Source organism: Oryctolagus cuniculus, chromosome 8 (genome assembly GCF_051225735.1).
Source record: "Oryctolagus cuniculus isolate XC-2025 breed Fujian yellow rabbit chromosome 8, ASM5122573v1, whole genome shotgun sequence".
In the NCBI taxonomy this organism is placed as follows: Eukaryota; Metazoa; Chordata; class Mammalia; order Lagomorpha; family Leporidae; genus Oryctolagus; species Oryctolagus cuniculus.
Window position 1 is genome coordinate 36,452,096 of NC_142874.1, and position 17,697 is coordinate 36,469,792.

General features: G+C 39.4%; 1 pseudogene; it reads left to right on the forward strand.

The window, feature by feature from the left end:
- The first annotated feature begins 15,155 nt into the window (after positions 1 to 15,155).
- Positions 15,156 to 15,289, forward strand: LOC127483376 (U2 spliceosomal RNA; annotated as a pseudogene).
- The last annotated feature ends 2,408 nt before the right edge of the window (positions 15,290 to 17,697 follow it).

Here is a 17,697-nt window from a genome sequence, read left to right on the forward strand (position 1 = left end):
ACACACCACACACACAGTCCCAGAAACAGGCAGGCCGACCCGGGCGCGCGTGCGCGACTCGCAGCAGGCGGCGGGTGCACGCGCACCCCTCCCCCGCACGACTCCACGCACCGCGCACCGCCCTGGCCGCGGTCGCGTGCGCGGAGCGGGGAAAGCGCAGCTAGGAGCCCGGCAGCCTCGGAGCCTTGGTGAGACCCCGGGTCTCGCGAGCCCTGAAGCCCACCGTGCGCGTCTTCCTTTCAGCACCGAGGACAGCGCCTCGCTCGGAGCCGGGTGCATGTGAGGCTGCTGAAGCTGCCGCGGAGATGCTCCCGTGTGAACCAAATGCAGCAAAACTGATTTCCGGCTGTTGTGCAGGAGAAACCAGGTTGCTAATTGATGGCAGTGGAACCTTCTCTCCCCAGGCCCTGCTGGTTCATGCTAAAAGTAACGTTGATTTTTATCTTTCACCTCCTGTGAACACAGCAGTGTAGGAACGCTGTCTTCCTCCTCCTCTGACTCAATTGATAAGCAAACAAGCAAACAAAACACCCATTGAAGAAGTTCCAAAATTTGGAACTTTGGCTTCCTGTGTTGTAGCCAGGATCCAGGGAAAGCTCAAAATAAGCCTTAAGGGCTAAAGCCGCCTGGGAGAAGCTCAAGATTGAATCTTTGCAGGACTTGGCATGGAAAACCCACCTTTAGTATTCCACTGACTGATACAGACTTGCAGAGCAAGGCTGCCTGCGGGTCTCTCTCCAAGGCTTCACTGCAGACCTGACCATTGCAGAGAGTTTTAGGCTTGGCTCCTTGGAGCCCCTTCTTCATGCGGATGCAAAGCAGGAGACTCTTTGCAAGGAGATGGTCCTCCAGGAGTCAGAGGTTAGAAGATGAAGCTGCGCTAGAAAGGCCATGGAGCTGCAGTCTTTCCCAGAGACTCTCTTAGAAACCGGAGACCCCTGAGGTTAGGAAGAAGCTGTCTCACAGCCTGGAACACGGGATCCAGTGGAACAGAAGATGAGGTTATGAATAGAAAGTTTGTGGGAAGGCACTTGGTTGGGAAGATGTGAATTGGGCTTTCCCCTGTGGAATCCATTCTCTGCTCAAGGCTTTCCAAGCCCTTCCCTGGGAACCTGCTCTGGCGATTCCCTCTGCTGCCTCAGGAACTCCTCCCCAAGTTGTGTGGCTTTTGTGGTTTAAACAAAGAAGTAAAGAACATTAAGTTCAAGGGAATGCTTCCAGGAGAACAGGGCCCACAATATTAAAGGAAGAACTAATATTCCAAACAGTCCTGAGAATTATTTTATCATACTGTCTTCCAGTGCAATTGGGGCATTCAATATCACACCTGCAACCTCCTTGTTAACTGCATTATCTCACACCTGACCCTCGATCACACTGGGCCTCAATTTCCATATTTTTAAAAATGAGTGGGAGGAGAAAACTCTCTTCCACAGCTCTGAAGTCCTATAATTCTGTGATTTCTAATTATGATTACTTCATTTTGATTCGTAGATATGTAGATTCCTAAGCCAGGATGTGAGCATGCATATAATCTGTTACTAATTTACATACTACAGGCAAAAGTTACCATCATCAAGAATTTATTCTATTCTGTTAATAAATACACTGAATATAAAGCAGGTCATCTTAATAAAAATGTGTTTAGCCTTTAAAATTAAATAAAAATAATAAACATAAATTTTATGTAGAGATACATCTCCAAAATTGTAGCATAAAGAATAATTAAATAAATCATTTACTTTTAAAGTTTGTAATGCAAGACACAAAAAATCACTTGAAATTACTCTCCTTCTTTGAATTAAAAATAGTAAAAGGATAGATGACAGCATACTGCAAACAAAAAAAAACCTTTTCAGTCAGTTTCTTGTTTTTTTTTTTTTTTTCAGAAACTCATTTTGCTCCAAGGGAAAATTTCAATTTCATATAAAATAACTTGCAATGAAAGAAAGAAAAGAGCAGAAGATGGGGAACATAAATATGGAAACATGGTGATGTCTAAAAGTGTGGTCAATACAAATTGAATTTTAAAAGATAAGAATATTTCAAAAACTATTTTCATCTTAACCTTTCTCAAATTCAAGGACAAGTATGAACTCGAAATTCACTGAAATACATTCTGTAGAAAGAAGAATTTGCTGAATCATAGAGTATTTTGCAAAATAAATAATATGGAAGATATTAGGGCAAATATTACTGTCTAGTGTCCAATTATAACTCATGTGTAATGTGGAATTACAAATTCAGCAGATATTCTTTGGAATTCAACTGCCATTCTATTGTTCTGTGTTCACAAGGTAGTTATAAACTTTTCACATATGTGGAACCCTATTTCCTGCAATTTCAGCGTATTTGCATTATCAATCATGAATCTTTTAAAACTTCATTTAAATGTTTAAATAGCATATTCACTTCAAGTACAGAATGCTGTCAATATAAGTGTAATAAATTTTAATTGACTGAAATAAAATATAAATGGAGAGGGGCTGTCACTGTGGCATAGCAGGTAAAGTTGTCACCTACAGTGCCAGCATCCCATATGGATGCCAGTTCAAGTCCCAGTTGCTCCACTTCTAATCCAGTTTGCTGCTATGGCCTGGGAAATCAGTAGAAGATTGCCCAAGTCCCTGGGCCCCTGCACCCATGTGGGAGACCCAGAAGAAGCTTCTGGCTCCTGGCTTCGGATTGTGCTATTGCAGCCATCTGGGTTGTGAACCAACGAATGGAAGACCTCTCTCTCTCTCTCTCTCTCTCTGCCTCTGCCTCTTTGTAACTCTGCATTTCAAATAAATAAAATAAATCTATAAATATATATAAATGGAGAAATACAAGAATTTTTTGTATATCTAGAACTTTATTTTTAACTTCTTGTTTCAAAACTACATACCTCAAATTGATTGATACTAAAATCAATTTTCAAAATTTCAAAACTAATTGGACTATAGTGCAATGTAATAGCGTAGTCCAAGAAACAGAGTTTGTTATTCTCTGCCCTCTGCTGTTCAATTTTTGCAATTATCTAAAACATGAGCATTGTTTCTAAGGTAAGGGTAAGTTACAGTAAAAATAGAAAAATTTTCAAATTAAGCACTTATAATTTGGTTGACTGGTTGGTAGGTTGTTTCTGATGTTTTCTGTCTATGTACTTAAATATGATTTTTTAGTATCAAGGCTAAAAATAAGTTTTATATGTAACACTTCAATTGTTATTGTATTCCATCCTTGTTTCAGTATAGAAATAAGTGATATTCCTTTTAATTTTGCTTTAAATATACTTATTCATTCTGCACAAAGAATGGACATTATATGTGTTGGTGGGGGGAGGAGTTGGAGAGGTGATGATTTTGAAACAATTTGCAAAGCAAATTTGCAACTGACTTTATTATCAAATTGGTATTATATCAGTGCCATAGTTACTGCATATTAAGTCTGACCAAAGTGGAGATCACCAACTCCCTTCTATTTATCCTAGAAACTGGGAAAATGTAGGGCATCCAAAATATTTGGGTATAAATGGTCCTAGGATGAAAGTGCATTTTATCTTCAGCAGAAGATGGTAAAGGTAGCAATTCCAGAAGAAGGAATCTATGTTTCAAACATGAGACTGCATGGGCTGAGAGACAGCAAAAGAAAGATAAGGGAAAACATGAAGATTTTAATCAACCAAGACAATAAACAGAAGCGGATACTCATTCTAGAGATTCTGAGTTCTTTATTAAGATAAAAATATCAATATAGAGGGGCAGGCACTGTGGAGCAGTAGGTTAATCCTCCGCCTGTGGGGCCAGCATTCCATATGGGCACTGGTTCTAGTCCCAGTTGCTCCTCTTCCAGTCCAGCTCTTTGCTGTGGCCCGGGGAGGGCAGTGGAAAATGGCCCAAGTGGTTGGGCCCCTGCACCCACACGGGAGACAAGGAAGAAGCACCTGGATCCTGGCTTTGGATCAGTGCAGCGCCGGCCATTGCGGCCATTTGGGGAGTGAACCAACGGAAGGAAGACCTTTTCTCTCTGTCTCTCCCTCTCACTGTCTGTAACTCTTCCTCTCAAATAAATAAATAAAATCTTAAGAAGCAATATCAATACAGGTAATTATTTAGATTTAGACAATATTGATTAACTTTTCATTTTGTGTAGCCAATTTTTAAATCCTTGATTCAGCAAAATCCATTTTCCAGTCTCAGAACACACAGCTAACAGTAGGCTTCAGCAACTTTTTAAAATAAAGTCAAAGTATAAAAAATTGAATTTTCATGTTAAGTTTGAAGACTATGATTTCATTTATCATATTTAATTAATTGTACTCCCATATATAGCAATCCCATACCAGAAATATGTATTGGAACACAAAGAGTTTCAACTTCTAATTCATTCAACAAACATGTATTCAGAGACTACTATTTTCCTAGTACTGTGCTTGACTGTGCATAAAAAGATGCAACAGGTGTGGCCAGCATTGTGGTGCAAAGATTTGTCAACACCAGCGTCCCATTTCAGACTGCTGGTTCAAATCCTATCTACTCTGCTTTCTATCCAAACTTCTCATGCACCTGAGAAAGCAGAAGCAGATGGCCCAAGTGCTCTGGTCCCTGCTACTCATGTGAGACACCAGGATGGGGTTCCTGGCTCCTGGTTTTGGTATGGTCCAGTCCTATCTGTTGTGGATATTTGGAGAGTAAACCCCCACTCCCAAAATTCCCCACTCTTGCCCCCTATTTGCTCTCCCTTTGAAATAATTAAATAATTTTAAAAATAAGATGACACACAGATGAGTTTTTCATGAAATTTTCTAACTTCAAGTAAGAAAATGATTAACATCATGTTTCTGAAGGCAATAAGAAATTAGAAAAATAGAGAAATAATTCAGGCAATAAGATGACGGAATAAAAATATATACTAATATGCCCAATGTATCTTGGAACTCAAGGAAGGTAAGTGTCTTCAAAGGTGAACATCTGAACTGAGCCAAATATAGGTTAGTAGTGTAAAAAGATGGAATGTGATAGAGGAGGGCACTTCATGGAAATGCAATACTATCAGCAAAACTTGTGTGTGGTCAAGGAATTTCAAGCAGTTCAGTGGCTCTAGAATTAGAAATGTGAAGCAAAGAATTGGCAGGAACAAGCAAGAACATGATATGAAATATGTATGCCATCTTATAGGAAAAGTGAACAATTGTGAAGGATTTAACTAGAAAGGAAATATCTTAAGATTGGCATTTTATATAGATTATTGGGAGAATGTATATAAAGGAAATCTATTGAAAATAGGGAAACCAGTTAGGAGGCTACAATCCTGCTGGTAATTGTGTAGAAATTGTTAGTGAACTTGTATGGGAAGGAGGTGAACAGGATGGGGAAACAAAACTCTTTTCCAGGGCGCTAGCGTGAGTGCCCAGGAAAACAGCGGTCTCACCGAGTGATGTACAGAACACTGGAAAGCAGATGAGCAGGCAAGGTGGTGTGTTATTTTGCTCATATTGGTTTATAATACTGCACTATAGAAACACATCCACTCAAGCTGTTTGTTAGCACCTGGCATGAATTCTGATATGCAGGAAAGAGGCATGTTGTGGAAGTTAACTCTGAGACTCAGGTTTGGTAATTCTATGATGCCATCATTTTTTGAAAAGTCAATTAAACCAAAAAATGGAAAAGCAAAAAATTGAAAAGACATGCTCATATCTTTAAAATACTGCTTTGATTTAATACTGATAAATGTACAGTCATTTCCACCTTTTTAATGTAGGAACAACACCATCGCCTGGAGATCTATTGAATGGTTTCCCATTTGTGAATTTCTGTAAAGTGGAACAAAAACTTAAGAATATGTATTTAACAATCACAATACTAAATCCTTCCTAATTTATAGGACGTTTTTAGTATTTTACAATGAACTTGCTCACACATAACAGAATCAATATTTTTATCTCTTTGCATAGCTGATGCTTTACAGAACATTCAACATACTTCTCACCAATTCTCTTTAAGTGTGTTATCAACATATGGGGAATTTTGATTAACTTATGTAATCATAATATCAGGCTCAACTGCCACAAAATTTTTTGTGCATTTAATTTTTTTTTACAAATATACTTGATTCTCACTTAATGGTGACTGGAATTTGGAGGTCAGGGTGTTTGTCAAAAAATGATCACTAGGCCTCCAATGATATTTTTCATAAAATATAAAAGGAAAAAAGTGAAAGGGTTCAAATAAAAGCATAAAACAATAAAACAGAGATGCAACTGTTTCTACATCTGTAGATGGTTTCAAAAATTAAATTGTTAATCACAAGGAGTGAGGTACACAAGATGGTGGAATAGGGAGCCCTGGATTCTTTCCTTCCACATACATACTGCTTCAGTAATAGACTGATTGATTGCCTTTGTGAGAAATCCAAAAACTAGTTGAGAGGCCCCTACACTCCAGGTAAGTGCAAAACCAGCCACCCTGAAATCAGTAGGAAAATTTAAGATGCCCTGTCACGGTAATTCCTATCTGTGGCACAGTACCATATGAACCAGAAGAAATACCCAGCTCCAAGACTTGGACTACACATAAAATGCTCCATTTTTTCTAGGTTCTGTCCAGGGGATTAGTTGCTGTACTAGAGTGTTAGAATCATGGGGTCTACATCGGCAGTCCATACATTTCAGTTCTCAGCTTAGAGTATGTAAGTGAAAAACCCAACTTCCAAAATATCCCTGTGGAGATAAAGATTTTCCTCTCTCCCAGGGAGATAATGAGAATCCAATATTACAGTTTCTTTAGTTTCTTCACAAGAGAATGGTTTCTGTTTCATCTGTCTGCAAGTACTGGTGGGATTCAGTAGATTTTAGAAACCTCAACACTACTAAGAACAAAGACAGTAGTGTGGACACAAAGGATTGAAAGACCCATAGAAACTCTGGCCCAAAGGATTGATGGAGCTCTTCTGTAGGAAGCCAATTAGTGAAGACTGGGAGAATCGGTGTTATGTTCTAAGGCATATATGCCAACATAAATAGGAAAGAAAAATAAAGGAACAGTCAAACAAGAACCCAAACCTAAGCTAGACAGAACTGCAGAAAGTGTCAGTAATGAAATGGAGAGAACATTCAAAATAATTTTCATAATCAAATGAAAACTCAATCATTTCATCCATATACTATACATTTTTAAATAATCACAGATCATTAAACTATAATAGTACACCTTTCTTAAAGATGACTTTGATGAAGATTTAAAACAATTTAGAGAAAAATAGGTTTGCATATCACAACTGAACTAGATTTTTGTTAACTTTTTGCTTGTTGATCTCTTTATTTGATGGGACACTAACTCTTTGGCTGTGATGTTAACTAAAAATATGCTATCTTAAAATCTAAAAAAAGAAGAAAGAAGGAAGGAAGGAAAGAAAGCAAGCAGGGAAGAGTTGGGGGGAGGAAGGGAATATCATTATATTCTTAGAACTGTATCTATGAACTACATTGACTCTACTCTCTTTGAAATTAATATGACATTAACATAAAATAAAGTATCAGGAAAACTAAAAACCTAAACAACAACAAAAATAATAATCATATAGATGCACAATGAGTTTAAAGAAATAAAGCATAAAGTGAGAATTTCAACAAGATATAAACAAATTAAAACAAACCAAACAGAAATCTCAGACTGAAGAATACAATAACTGAACCAAAAAAATTAAATAAAAAGGTTGAAAAGCAGATTAGAACAAATGAAGAAAAGACCAGCTAACTCAACGATGGGTCATTTAAAATTTTCCAGTCAGAAGAGCAAAGGAAAAAGGAATTAAAAAAGGAGAAGATGTCTTAAGACCTTAGGGGACATCATCAAGTGTTCCAATGTATTCATTATGACGATCACACAAGGAGAAGAGAGAAAGGACAAGGGAGGTTATTATAAGAAATAATGAATGAAAACTTAATATGTGGGGTTAAGTGAAGATCCAAGCGCAGAAGTCCAAAGGACCATACATAAAATGAATCTAAAGAAATCAATGCTGAGAAACATTATAATCAAATTGTCAAAAGACAAACAGAATTTTCAAAGCAACAAAGTAAAAGCAAGTTATTGCATACAAGAAAATACTGATAAGAATATCAGTGATTTTTTTCAGCAGGAACCTTGGCAGTCAGAAGTGAGTGGAGGAATATATTCAAATTGCTAAAAGAAGAAAATTCCCAGCCACTACCACATGCAGAAGAATTCTCCTTCAAAAATGAAAGAAGGTAAAGATTTTCTCAGATAAACAAAAGCAGGAGATAATTACTAGGACTGCCTTACAAGAAGTGTTGTGAGTTCTTTAATCTGAAACAACTGTACCCTAAATATCAACACTATAGCATATTAATGTAGAAAAGTCATGGCTAACTGTAAGTCTATAGGCAAATACAGAACACTGTATTCCTGTACTTTTAGTTCATGTATAAAAGTACAAACTGTTGAAATCTTTACTTAATATATACTAAATCGATCTTCTGTATATAAAGATAATTGAAAATGAATCTTGATGTGAATGGGATGGGAGAGGGAGCAGGAGATGGGAGGGTTGTGGGTGGGAGGGAGGTTATGGGGGGAAAAAGCCACTGTAATCCAAAAGCTGTACTTTGGAAATTTATATTTATTAAATAAAAGTTAATAAAAAGTTAACATCTAAACCATAACTAAGTTGAACCTGGTTTCCCTCCGGCTGTAGTTACTTGGGCCCACTAGAATAGCCCTGCCAGCACTCGACCTGCCAATCTGGCAGATGCTCTGATTTTGCTGCTGCAGTCATTGTGCCCTGCCTACTTGGTTTGGCAGAGTGAGCTTTCCCTAAATGAAATCTTCAGAAACTCATGCGTGCACCACACCTACATCTGTACCAGCCATGCACAGAGACACCAGTAAACTATTGCTCTCAGGCATCACTGACATTGATAGCTGAAGAAGGTACATGGACATTACACTACGGAATGGCCCCTGAAAAAAAGCCAACATAGTCTACATAACCAGCACCCCATGATACATCTTTAAAAAAAAAAAAAAAAGATTTATTTATTTATTTATTTGAAAGTCAGAATTTCACAGAGAGGGAGGAGTGGCAGAGAGACAGAGGTCTTCTATCCGACAGTTCACTCCCCAAATGGCTGCAATGACTAGAGCTGCTCCTATCGGAAGTCAGGAGCCAGGAGCTTCTTCTGGGTCTCCCACACATGTGCAAGGATTTGGGCCATCTTCTACTGCTTTCCCAGGCCATAGCAGAGAGCTGGATCGGAAGTGGAACAGCCAGGAATAGAACAGGCGTCCATATGGAATGTTGGCACTGCAGGCCAAGGGTGTTAACCAGCTGCGCCACAGCACTGGCCCCCTGTGATACATCTTCACAGGAAAATCTTCTACCATAAAAGCCACCCTATAAAAATGGTAGAGATTAAAAAAAAAAAATCGAAGTAAAAGAATGTCTACAAAAGAACACAGTAACTCCCTATCAGCATATAAAGTAAAGAAAATTTTTAGGACCAGCGTTGTGGCACAGCAGGTTAAAGCCCTGGCCTGAAGCACTGGAATCCCATATGGACACCGTTTCTAGTCTTGGCTGTTCCTCTTCCGATCCAGCTCTCTGCTATAGTCTGGGATAGCCGTAGAAGATGGCCCAAGTTCTTGGGCCCCTACACGCACGTGGGAGACCCAGAAAAAGCTTCTGGCTCCTGACTCCTTACTTCAGAATGGCACAGCTCCGGCCATTGCAGCCATTTGGGGAATGAACCAACAGATGGAAGACCTTTCTCCCTGTCTCTACCTCTCTCTGTAACTCGTTCAAATCCATAAAATAAATCTTTTTAAAAAAATCAAAAGGAGTAAATTTAAAAAAATTTTTTTTTTCGACAGGCAGATTTAGACAGTGAGAAAGAGAGACAGAGAGAAAGGTCTTCTTCCATTGGTTCAGCCCCCAAATGGCCTCCACGGCCAGCACGCTGCACCAATCCGAAGCCACAAGCCAGGTGCTTCCTCCTGGTATCCCATGAGGATGCAGGGCCCAAGGACCTCGACCATCCTACACTGCCTTCCCAGGCCACAGCAGAGAGCTGGACTGGAAGAGGAGCAACTGGGACAGAACTGGTGCCCCAACCGGGACTAGAACCCGGGGTGCTGGTGCCGCAGGCGGAGGATTAGCCTAGTGAGCAGCGGCGCTGGCAAGAAAATTTTTAAATTGTCAGAGAAATAAATTGAAATCATGATATTAAGGACTTTAAATGAAATATAAGAGAATACAGGTAAACAATTCAATGAAATTAGGAAAGCAATACATGATATTAATGAGAAATTCAGCAAAGATATATCAATCATAAAGAAGAAAAGACAAGCAGAAACAGGAAGACTAAGAAGTCAATATGTTAAAAAAAAAGTTTTAAATCTTAACAACAGGTTAGATCAAGCAAAAGAAAGAATTTCTGAACTTGCAGACAGGCTAAAGAAGTCATTCAGGGCCGGCGCCACGGCTCACTAGGCTAATCCTCCGCCTTGCGGCACCGGCACACCGGGTTCTAGTCCTGGTCGGGGCGCCGGATTCTGTCCCGGTTGCTCCTCTTCCAGCCCAGCTCTCTGCTGTGGCCAGGGAGTGCAGTGGAGGATGGCCCAAGTGCTTGGGCCCTGCACCCCATGGGAGACCAGCAGAAGCACCTGGCTCCTGCCACTGGATCAGCGCGGTAGGCCGGCGGCAGCGCGCCAGCCGTGTCGGCCATTGGAGGGTGAACCAATGGCAAAAGGAAGACCTTTCTCTCTGTCTCTCTCTCTCATTGTCCACTCTGCCTGTCAAAAAAAAAAAAAAAATACTACCTGAAACTTCTCAAATCTTGAGGAAAACATGAATATGTAGCTCCTAGAGGCTCAAAAGAATACAAAGAGATTTGGCCAAAAATAATATTCTCTGAGGCATACTCTATTCAAATTGTCCAAAATTACATCTAGGGAATCATAAAAAACAGAAAAGCACCAAGTCACAGTTAAGGGAACTCCTTAATAGGGTTCCCATTAGACTAGCAGTATATTTCTCAACAGAAAATGCACAGGCCGGGAGAGGATGGGGTGACACATTCAAATTCATGAAAAAATAATTGCCCATATAAGCACACAATACCCAGCAAAGCTATCTGTCAGATGTGAGAGAGAAACGGATTTTTAAAAGGACGCAAAGACTGAGGCAATTCATCTTCATCATAACATCAGTATTACCAAAAAAATATGCTAATGGAAGTGTTATGGACGTGCTACGTCTAGAAGCAAAAGGACAATAACGGCCATAATGGAGAACAAGGGAAAGTATAAAACCCACTCAAATAGGAGATTTTTTTTTTTTTTTTTTTTGACAGGCAGAGTGGACAATGAGAGAGAGAGACAGAGAGAAAGGTCTTCCTTTTGCCGTTGGTTCACCCTCCAATGGCCGACACGGCCGGCGCGCTGATCCAATGGCAGGAGCCAGGTGCTTCTCCTGGTCTCCTATGAGGTGCAGGGCCCAAGCACTTGGGCCATCCTCCACTGCCTTCCCGGGCCATAGCAGAGAGCTGGCCTAGAAGAGGGGCAACCGGGACAGAATCCGGCACCCTGACCGGGACTAGAACCCGGTGTGCTGGCGCCATAAGGCAGAGGATTAGCCTAGTGAGCCACGGCGCTGGCCTTCAAATAGGAGATTTAAAAAAAAAAAATCACATGGAGATCACATGGAAAGAGAAGAGAATCAGTCCTATCAACCCTGAAAACCACCAAACCACAAAGTTGAGCAGCAAAAAAGAACATAGGAGTAAGAATATATTTATGGTAATAAGCTTGCATATAAACAGATTAAATTTCCCAATTAAAATTGTTGGTAAAATGAATGTATTTTAATTTTAAAATATTTTTATTTATTTATCTGAGAGGTCGAGTTATAGACAGTGAGAGGGAGAGACAGAGAGAAAAGTCTTCCTTCCGTTGGTTCACTCCCCAAATGGCTGCAACATCCAGAGCTGCGCAGATCCAAAGCCAGGAGCCAGGTGCTTCTCCTGGTCTCCCATGGGGTGCAGGGCCCAAGCACTTGGGCCATCCTCCACTGCACTCCCTGGCCACAGCAGAGAGCTGGCCTGGAAGAGGAGCAACTGGGACAGAATCCGGCGCCCCGACCAGGACTAGAACCCGGTGTGCCGGTGCTGCAGGAGGAGGATTAGCCTATTGAGCCACCCAAGGCGCAGGCAAAGCGAAAAGATTTTTAAAAATTTAAAAATAGTAACCAAAAGAAAGCAGGAGCAGATACCTTTATATCAGACAAAACACGTCAAATATTCTCAAAAGAGACAAGAAAGGACATTATATAATTATATACACAAATATACACATACATAAATAACTATAAAAGAGTCAATCTACCAGAAACACATAACAATTCAACACACATATACCTACAACTAGAGCACCTAAATATATAAAGCAAGCATTTTAAATGCTTACAAGAAATAGGGGCAAGACAATAATAGTAGGATACCTCAATACCTTATTTTCAATAATGAATAGAAAAACTAGATGCAAAATTTTAAGTAAAAAGTGGACTTGTACAATAGCATAGATGAAATGAACTCAAAAATCATACATAGGATATTTGATCAAACAGCAACAGAATATATATTTGCTATAATATGTGTTAGATCACACAATAATTCTTAACAAATTAGGAAGATTGATATCATGCCAGCATCTTTTCCAATCATAATATATAATAATGGATAATATCAATAAGAGAAGGATAATTGGAAAATTGAAAAATACGTTGAAATTAAGTAACAAAACTTTGAACAGCAAATTAGTCAAATAAATCAAAATAGAAATGAGAAGAGTTTGAGAGAAATAGAAATGCAACATACAGAAACTCACGGGGTGCAGTAATAGCAATACTAAGAGACATTTGTAGTGACAAATGCTTGAATTAAAAAAGAAAAAAAATCTCAAATGAGCAACCTAATTTTATACCTCAATGAATTGGAGAAAGAGTGAACTAAGCCAAAATTGAGCAGATTAAGAATAGAGAACACAAAAACATTAGAAAAAAAGAAACTTTAAATGGGATTTTTGAGAAGATAATATGACAAGCTTGCAACCAGAGTAAGAAAATAGGAGAGGCGGCCCCTGTGGCACAATAGGTTAAGCCACTGTTTCGGATGCCTGCATCTTATACCATAGTGCTGGCTCTAGTCCTGGCTACTCCATTTCTGATACAGGTCCCTGCTAATGCCCCAGTATCCCCTTGGCTCTAATGACGTTTCCTTGTCTGTGTCACATGGAGGATGACACTGTGACAGGTGTACCTGTGAGAGAGGAGATCACATGGAAAGACAGGAAGACTGAGAAGGAGATGGAGGAGGGGAGAAGCCTGCTTTTTCATAACAATCATCTCCCAAGGCCTAAGCAGGGTCAAATGAGAACGACATCAATTCCCTCCAAGGGCGGTGACCATGATGACCTTATTGCCTCCCACTAGGCCTTACCTCTGAAAGATTCCACACTACTTTCCAATACCTCCCCAGCAAGGGCCCAGGTCCCAACACATGAACCCTTGGGGGCACACTCAAACCATACCTACACCACAGCAGATGCATAGAAGTAAAAAGGATTATTAAAAACTCTTGTGAACAATTATGGGCCCAACCATTGGGGAACCTAGAAAAAAGCGATGAATTACTGGAAACATAAATCATGAAGAAACTTAAAATACAAACAGAACTGTAAATAATAAGGAGATTGAAAGGGTAATCAAGAAACTCTCAACAAAGAAAACCCACTAATCAATAGCTTCTCTGGTGAATTCTCTCAAACATTTAAAGAATTAATATCAAATATACAAAAAAAGAAAGGGCATAAATATTTACAAACTTATTTTATGAAGCCCTCTGATGGGCATCTATGAAGAATAATTATCTGCCCACTCCATTCCCACCCATAATCCTTCTCCTAGTAACTAGTGCTCCAGTTCCATTCTTTACAGTGTTTGGCAGCTGAAAAATCCATTGCTCTTGCCCATGCTTGTATGTTAGTATACTCACATAAAGTTGAAAATCATGGGATACCATTTAAAGTACTGCCCAGCTAGTTTATCAGTGTCTTTCATGTTCACTCCTGGTTGGGTCTTGTGTGACAGCTGTTAACTTCCAGCTGGTGCTCACAGGACATACCTTCCAACAGTAAACCAAGCCTGCACTCTTCCTCCTGAGAAAATAGGTAATGGGAACTACCATGTAAGTCCTGAGTGTCTATTAAAGCAGTGATAGGAAAGCTGTAGGAAAAGATACTTTGGAAGTTGGAATCATCTTCTCATGGAATTTATTGGTGTCTTAATAAGTCTCACTCCTGTACTACTTTTATTTTGTAATGATTACTGCTGTGCATGTACAATTTTAGGTTCAATGAATAAGATTCCATTTCTTCTCCTTTCTTCAGGATGGGAAGAAGATCAGAGTTGCAGTATTTTGAGATGTACTGTGGACCAAAATTCAGTTTATACCAAGGCCAAGTGCAAAGTCAGAAGCTACTTATGAAAAGGACAAAAAAAATTTGCAGCAGAGTTGGGGGGGGGGGTCAAGGTTTTATTTCAAACCTGGGCACCTGTGCTGGAATTTTCTTGCCAAAGTGGCCATAATCTCTGTATTTCCATCTCTAAGTGCCCCCAAAACACTTCAATACAATTGGGTCTACTGGATTTCAAGTCTTGAGTGTCAGCGTGCACTGTACCCTGAACTAGCTGCTCCATCTTGCTTCTCTGAGTCCATCAGCCTTAGTTATCTGGGTCAGTCAGCCTTACATTTACATGTATCAGAACAGTGTGCTCAAATGTCATACACACGGCCTGCAAAATCAAGAGTGCTAACAAGCGTTGCTTCTTCCTCTGGAGTAGGTAATAGGGTACTTCTCATCTTAGATCCCTGGACACCTAAGAAACCTCACCAATGGGGAAGATCCCTAACTTTTAAAGAATTTATCTATCATCCCAAGGCTCAACAGGTTTGAAACTTTTCGTTCAAGACAGGCATGGTGTCATCAACATAATGTGCCAATTTAGTATTGTGCTCTAGAGGCTATCAAATCCACTCTCACCTTTCTACTTCTCTTGAGGATACTGTGGGATCTAACATTTATTTTTAGTGTGGGATCGCTTCTCGGCCTTTTGGCTAAGATCAAGTGTGTAGTATCAAGTGTATTTTTAGTGTGGAGACAATGAGAACGGTGGGGTTGAGAATTAGCTTTGTCTTGGGAGTTAATTGTCCCATGTTTAGACATTAATCATTTTTGTGATTTCATTACCATTATTATTTAAATAATAAATGATTCTTATAAGAGTTGAAAGCTCTTTTACCTGCATGAGAATTCTGGAGAAAGGGGGATTTCAATGCTTTCAGTTTTTCCATGTCTATCAATGCCTTTGCTCTATGCATCAGGGATCCATAATATCATGAAATTATATATGTGTGGTAGGGCATTTGATTGTCACTTCCAATCTGGGTTATTTAAGAGTGAAGCTTAGGTTTCCCACAAGTTGTAAATTCACAACTGCTACATGTCAGAGGTAGACATTCAAACCCTCAAGGAAGGCTTCTAGTTTTTCCATGCATAATCTTAATAGTTCACTTCTCATGTTCCCTGTTTATTCTCTAGAACCAGAAGAAGCAGCTGATAGTTCAGTTGCTTATAATCAACAACTAAATGTGAGCCAATTGTCCTTCAGCTCCTGTTTCTCCTCCGCTACCACCAGTGAAAATGAATGCTAGGTGACATAACATTACTATCTTCCCGTAAACAATTACCCACGTCCCATCCATCCTTTTGTGATGCACATATTCTTTGCTCTCCAAGTCTATGAGCAACCCACTCTGTAAATCCTATTGCACAGTTCAGCTTCCTAGGGCCAAATAGAGTAACGAATTATTCTATGTCCAGGTCCCTGGAGAAAACAGATGGCACGTTCAAACAGGATGCTCTAAGGATATTTTACTTTTAAGTATATGTGAATGAGGAAAATCATAAAAGTTAGTAAAATAATCCAATGTTTATAATTACAGAGCTGTTAGTGTCCTGAAGTTGAATGATGAATCAGGTACCTCACACAAAAGGAGACAGTCATGGAGAGGAAGCCACCTTGAGAGATGCAGGGAGCTTTGGTAGGAAGACTCAGATCACCTGAGATACCTATCAAGCAGGAAGCAACAGAAGAAATCTTCTAATCTCACCCTGCTCTCCTCTAACCACCTGGACTCCAGGCTTCCTGTTGGCTGCATTCAACAGTGAAGGAAGCCATTGATGTACCTCATACAGGTTAACTGCCTGGGGATGAAAACATAGTGGACAGAAGAATTTAAAGAAGAAATGAATATCTGCTCCAGACACATGGTCCACTCATTCTTAAGCCTAATCATGATTTATAAAAATGTTTATATGAGAGGTGGCTTGCCAGTCAGACATGGAGTTGAGGTGCCCAACAGGAGCTTGCTTGATTGTTTGGTTTTGTAAAAGCTCCAGAGAAAAAGAGAGGGAAGGAAGGACAGCGTGGTATCTGTACCACTTGGATTCTGATTCACTAATTACATAGTTCAAGAGAGAGAAAAACAATGAATGTCATGACTCCATAAGATTGTTTTGATACAGATGGTACAATTAGGGTTGTTTTGTTTACTTCCCTCAGGAAATCGACTTGGTTCCGCATATGACAGTTTCGGAATGAGGTTAAAGGAATTCTGAGTCTGAGGCTTCACAGCTTGAGCTTTTGCCACCGTGGGGAAACCTGAAAAGTACACGGATGCTTCTCCGTCTGGCATTCACATCAGGAGATGGGCAAGGCATTGCCACTGAATGGTTTTGAAGTATCAGATATTGATGAAAAGACAAGAACCGAACACCTTGGAGAAATGTGTTGGAGCACAAACGAGGTACCAGTAGAGACTCATATGTGTGAAAATGGAAAAGAGGGTGATGTATTATATTTTTAGCAGTCATCAACAGTCCATGCAATTTTGACTATTTTTATTAAAAATTTATAATTTTTAATTTAAAAAAAGTGAGAAGATGGGGGAAACAGTTTGCACTAGTGAGGTCAGATTTTAGGGGATCAAATATATTTCCCTGATGACCAAAAGTATACTTCTCTGACTTTCCAAATTTGTAACTCCGTCAATAAGTAGGCAGTCCTAACTGAGTAGCCAGAATGGTCAGAAATCTGCCATTGTTTTCCACATAGATAAATAAGAAGTACAATACTTTCACCCTCTAGTAATTTTTTTCTGTTTCATAGTGAAGGTAAATCATACAAATTTTTTATATGGAGAATCATCTGTGTTTCTAAAATAGCCAGTATGCAACAAATAATATTAAAAAGTGGAGTGTCAATTGGTAAAGTCAACAACAGGAGTCACTGTGCACTTACTCCTCATGTAGGATCTCTATCCTTAATGTGCTGTACATTGAGATTTAATGCTATAACGAGTACTCAAACAATATATTTCACTTTGTGTTTCTATGGGGGTGCAAACTGTTGAAATCCTTACTTAATGCATACTAAACTGATCCTCTGTAAAAAAAAAAAAAAGAAATTATCAATTCCCAACTTGACTCTCACTGGGATTAAACATGACAATAGGTCTGCTCTGATTTCATCATCACTTAAAAAAAATCATCTATTATTTTTCACTTTATGTTTCTG